The 6,080-nt window shown below is 47.8% G+C and overlaps 1 long non-coding RNA gene across 2 annotated transcripts in view; it reads left to right on the forward strand.

Moving 5' to 3' along the window:
* Positions 1-1,385, forward strand: part of LOC132007552 (uncharacterized) — a 92,764-nt gene extending 91,379 nt beyond the window's left edge. For both annotated transcript variants that reach the window (XR_009401391.1, XR_009401390.1), the window contains exon 3: positions 1,079-1,385. This is a non-coding gene — a long non-coding RNA (uncharacterized LOC132007552). The remainder of the gene's footprint in view (positions 1-1,078) is intronic.
* Positions 1,386-6,080: the final 4,695 nt, after the last annotated feature.

Raw genomic sequence — 6,080 nt, forward strand, 5'->3', positions numbered from 1 at the left:
ACTATGACTACATGTATATCTGAGGCAAAGTCCTACATCTAGGGATTTGATTCAGTGCAAAGATAAAATTAATATCTGAACTGTCACTTTCACGAGGTGGGGATCCTGGTGATCGGAGCCAAAATGATGGAGGGACTACCAACTGATGATCAGTAGGCATCTTTATTTCTTACAATGACTTCTTTTATTTATTTTTTAAAAAGATTTTATTTACTTATTTGACAGACAGAGATCACAAGTAGGCAGAGAGGCAGGCAGAGAGAGAGGAAGAAGCAGGTTCCCTGGTGAGCAGAGGGCCCGATGCAGGGCTCGGTCCCAGGGCCCTGAGATCATGACCTGGGTTGAAGGCAGAGGCTTTAACCCACTGAGCCACCCAGGCACCCCAGTTGCTTTGAAATTAGTATACTAATTTCAAAAAAACAACCACTTCTTTTATATCTTCCACAAGATCCCATTACAAAAGGATATAGATTTATGTGCAGGGCGTGGGCTACATGTGAGATGTGATTTACGTGCAGTCAATCAAGTGAGACAAGTGAACAATAATGATTATCTCTTAGCTTTAAATGACAAGAGCAAGCTAATGATTCTTCACACTTATCAGATCTATCTAAAAGAGGACAGGAGAACACTCTGGGGATCCTCCCATGTTAATTCGGGCATTGGCCAAGGGAGACTCTTGCCCTCCATCTCCTGGAGTTTGCTCACAGGATTTGACATGACCCCAGTCACATTGGCAAGGATCCAGGTTGTGTTCCAAAAATTCCCCCTTTTTTGTTTATTAATTGCAACATCTTATGAGCCAGTTCCAAGCTAGATGCCTGTTGTTTGTTCACTCATCATTTGAGGAGAAACCCACTGATGTAAAGGTCAGAAGAGCAACCATAACCAAAAACAAGTTCTCAGGGGTCTGTGGGCTTCAGGTAGATCCTAAAACTCCTTCTCCCTTAGCTGACAGGGCCTTAATCTGACCCCATGTGGTTGGATTGGCCCTATGCTGATATGGTTGGGGGCTCTTCTTATGAAGGGACAGCACGTGCATTTTGTGAGTGACTTCCTGTGTCTCTTGTATTTCCAGATCTTTCTTGGAGATCAGGGGTGAAGTGGTTATCAGCAGTGTCATCAGTTTCCCAGGGCCTGATGAGCCGAAGAGGAAGCCATAGTGTTTCGGAGGGTCCATCACTGGAATCTAAGGGAATAAGAGCAGACCCTCTGCCTTTCCTTAATAGGAAGCCAGGGAATCATTCATTAAAAGATTTGAACCAAATAGGAATAGATGCCTCAAGGGGTTGCTGTGATTGTGAGAAGTGTTTTTCTACTGCTGTCTGAATGTCACCTTGGGTAAATTTGAAAAATTAAGAGTAAATAAAGAGTGCTAAAACATCCTTGGGGGTCGCCCCCCTTTTTTTGTTTTGTTTTGTTTTTAAATAATTGCTGTCCTAGTGTACAATGAGCTCATTCAACTATATCTTTTCCTTGTGGATTATAAGGTATACCTGTAATATGATGAATCTGCCAATAAGAACAAAAGGCAGTACATTTGTGGCTTGTGTAAGCTGGCACATTATTAGTTTTTATGGTAGTAGGGACCCCCCATAACACTAAAAATTGCAATAGAGTAGAGCAGATGGCAGTAAAGGACTTGGAGGATTGAGGAACTGCCCAAAGAAATTTAGAAAATGTTTCAATAACATGTAAATAAGGTTGACAAGGAAAGAGACTGAAATGAGTTACATCCATTTGCCATAGTTCGTCGACTTGGGAGCCATGAAGATTGGCTCATGAAGGGTGTAGGTGACAGTGCAAAGGTGCACAAATAGGACAGGATTGAACAATGTTATGCGTCTTTCAAAGTGGAATGTGGTAACAGTTGTGCAGTTGGTTAGCATTAGTATGCAAAACTGAGTGTTCATCTGCAGGTGATAGGACATGTCAAGTTATGTGCTTGACGGTTACCTTCTACCATGGGTCCTGGGAGAGAAGAATGGGCCCTAATATGGGTGACATAGAGAGGATGGGAACATGATTACACAAGGGACTGTAGTTTTGTGAGAAGGTGTAACATGGTTTTTTGGGTTGTAGATAGCTGAGCTGTTTCAATGGTGGGAAAGAGACCAACTACATAAGCCGAATCAGAAACTATGTTAAGTGCAGAAGATACTTAAGTTAACAGAGCAGTAAGAACGAATATTTCTGTTTGTTGTGCTGATGCACCCTCACTTTGAATTGAGAGGTTTAAGCCAGGTCCATGTATGCTTCCTTTTCTAGTCGAGGAGCTGTCAATAAAATATACAGGAGTACCTGGAATTGGACTAGTTTTACAGATATTAGAAATTACAAATGATGTCTTCTTTAGGAAATCCCATAATTTATTCACAGGGTAATGGTTTCCAATGGTTCCAGAATATCCTGCTAAAGCATTAAGGAAATAATCATTCAAAGGAAATAGGGAAGAAAAATGTTTTACAGAAATAAGAAGAATGATAGCATGAGAGTTGTATCCCAATATTTAAAGACATCTGGTTTGGCCAAGGATAATGAGATCTGCAAGGAGGTTAACATATGCAGTTAAAACCTTAGGATCTCCAAGTAGATCCATTCTAAAGGAGATCCATTTCTAAAGGAGATCCATTTCAAGTTTCAAGTAGATCCATTCTAAAGGAGAGTCTTATTGAGCTTCAGCCCTGTAGGTGAATGGGGAGTAGGGAATAGAAATAACAGTAAATGTAATGTAGGCTCATATTGATGAGAGAACACTTGATGAAGGTGTTCTTCAAGGAACTGATGCTTCTGTTCAGCCTGTGGTGTTAAGCTTCGAGGACTGTCAAGGTTAGGGTCTCCCTCAAGAGTGGCAAATAGATTTGTAAGTTGATGTGTAGGAATACCTAACATTGGGCATAACCAATTAATATCTCCTAATAATTTTTGTTGGGCTGGCAGAAAGAAAGGGCTACTTAAGATGGCGAAAGTCCCCACCACAAAACCTGAGCTGGGACAGGAGAACAAAGACCCAAGCAGGAATCTGAAAACCCTCCCGCCCTGGGGCTTCCGTGGACCAATGGGACCCTGAAAAGCGGGAATCTGAGATCCTCCCGCCCCAGGCTCCTGTGGACCAATGGGACCCTGACAAGCGGGAATCTGAGACCCCCGCCCCGGGCTCCAGTGGACCAATGGGACCCTGATGAGCAGGCGAAATATCCAAATAAGGGAAACTTGCCAAAGGACCCCTGAACTCCCCTCGAGGCCCCTTAAAAGCCCCCTTTTCCCTGCCCTGGGCGCAACTTCCACCACTCTGCTTTCCAGAGTCGCGGAACCTCAACCAAGGGTGCCCACCTCCTCCCGGCGCAACTTTCCTGGCTCCCCTTCTCTTGAGCCCTGAAACTTTGCCAGAGAGTGCTTTTAATAAATCTTGCCTTGCACCCACTTTTCCTGGTGTTGTGTCTATATGGCCGGAAAACTTTACATTTTGTGCTGAAACCTGGGAAGGAGATTGAGCCCCCACCCCAGTGGGGAGGCTCTCTCCTTTCCCTAACTGGACCCGGGCCTGCCTTTCCGAATGCCACTTCTGAAGCTGTGGTGAGTTTCCCCCGATTCCGCGCCTCCTTCTGGAAAGCCCTGCCCTAATCGCGGCCACTTCAGGGCGGACCCTGCCAGTTACCAGGTGACCTCCGTGACTCCGAGAGGCTGGGATATGTCCTAACCTCTATGGCAGTTGACACAGTTTTTCTGCAACCCAGTGGTGGACAAGGGGACACCTTCCTCCAGCTCTCGGGTTGCCCGGCAATGAATCGTGAGGACCTCCCAATCCAAATTCGACACTAAAACATCCCGGGGGTGTTTTAGGCCTGTAGGCCAATCTTAAAACCCTGGAACTGGACCAGGACCTGCGAAAACAACATTACTGTACTGTCGCTTGGCCACAATACTGATTAGACAATCAGTCTCAATGGCCTCTGGAAGGCATGTTTAATTATCAGATTTTCATGGACCTAAATAACCTCGGCAGATGCCAAGGCAGATGGGCCAAGGTTCCTTATGTTCAGGATTTCTGAACGGGCACTCTCATCCCCTCCAGCCTCCCATCCCATCTCCACCCATACTAGGGCTTGAAAACCCTCCCCTGATTTAGTCTGCCCCCTAAGGGAAGTTCTTGGAGTTGAGGGAGTTGTTCGAGTTCATGCGCCCTTCTCTCTACAAGACGTTTCCCAAATTGAGAAACGTTTGGGATCCTTTTTGGCCAATCCTGATAACTATATCAAAGAATTCCAATGTCTGGCCCAAGCCTGTGACCTTACCTGGCATGATTTACATGTGGTCCAGACCACCACCCTCACCACAGAGGAGAGGGAGCGCATCCAGGCTGCTGCCCGGGAGCATGCAGATCAGGTCCATCTCACTGATGCTGCCATGCCAGTTGGAGCCCAGGCAGTCCCAGCTGTAGAACTAGGTGGGGTTATCAGGATGGCCAAGATGGCCGCTGGGGCCGCGACCACATGGTCCAACGTCTCATAGCCAGCATGCAGGCAGCCTCTAATAAGGCCATTAATTACGATAAGATTAGGGAGATTGTCCAGGCCCCTGACGAAAACCCCGCCATGTTTCTTAGCCGATTGACCTAGGCCTTAACCCAGTACACTCGGTTGGACCCCGCCTCTCCTGCAGGGGCCATGGTACTGGCTACTCATTTTATCTCTCAATCGGCACCAGATATATGGAGAAAGTTAAAGAAGGCTGAGGAGGGCCCTCAGACCCCCATTTCAGACTTGGTGAAAATGGCATTTAAGGTCTTTAATTCCCATGAGGAGGTGGCTGAGCATAAACGACAAGCCAGACTCCAGCAAAAGGTTCAGTTGCAGACCCAAGCCTTGGTAGCAGCCCTGCAGCCGGCTGGCTCCAGGAGCCAACAGAGAGGGGCAACCAATTGCAACCCCCCGGGGCCTGTTTCAAATGCGGGGCCGAGGGACATTGGGCTCGCCAGTGCCCCAATCCAAAGCAGCCAACTCAGCCTTGCCCTCAATGCCATTTGATGGGCCACTGGAAATCCCACTGCCCTAATCTCGGGGTATCTTTGGTGCCTCAATGTGGGGGAGCCCCCGAGACAGTAAGTCTGGCTTTTCAACTGCTCAGTTTGGGGGACGACTGATGAAGCCCAGACTTGGCCACCCCTCTCACCCAGGCTGAGCCCAGGGTCATGCTCCAGGTAGCGGGTAAGTCCATCTCCTTTCTGCTGGACACAGGGGCTACCTACTCTGTTCTGCCTTCCTATTCGGGACTTACTCGAACCTTACCAATTACTGCTATGGGGATCGATGGGACTTCCTCCAATCCTAGGGTGACCCTTCCCCTTACCTGTAGCCTTGATGGGTTCCCCTTCTCCCACTTGTTCCTAGTGATTCCTTCCTGCTCGGTCCCTCTACTGGGGAGGGACATTATCCGGAAACTGAGGGCAACTACCTGCCTCTCCCCTTCCTCCCCTCCCTTCACCTCAACCTGTCTCACCCTACACCTCTCCACTCCCTCGACCTCCACTCCAGATGACTTACCCACTGTAGATCCTCGGGTGTGGGGCACCTCGGAGCCCATCATCGCTTCCCACCTTACTCCAGTTAAAGTACAGCTTAACGATAACTCCAAGTTTCCCTCTCGAGCTCAGTTTCCTATTTCCTTAGCCCACCACTGGGGCCTGAAACCTATCATAGAACGGCTTAAATGTCAGGGACTCCTGATCCCCATCAGTTCCCCCTGTAACACCCCTATCCTCTCAGTATGCAAGCCCTCAGGGGCTTATCAACTGGTACAAGACCTTAGGCTTATCAATGAGGCCATGGTCCCCCTCCACCCAGTCATTCCTAACCCCTACACCCTATTGTCTTGCGTTCTCCCAAACACCTCTCACTTTTCAGTACTGGACCTAAAGGACGCCTTTTTCACCATCCCTTTGGACCCTGATTCCTATTTTCTTTTTGCCTTCACCTGGGAGGATCCCGACACGCACGCTTCTGGACAATTAACTTGGACTGTCCTACCCCAGGGGTTCAGGGACAGCCCTCATATTTTCGGCCAGGCCTTGACTACAGACT

Source organism: Mustela nigripes, chromosome X (genome assembly GCF_022355385.1).
Source record: "Mustela nigripes isolate SB6536 chromosome X, MUSNIG.SB6536, whole genome shotgun sequence".
Lineage (NCBI taxonomy): Eukaryota > Metazoa > Chordata > Mammalia > Carnivora > Mustelidae > Mustela > Mustela nigripes.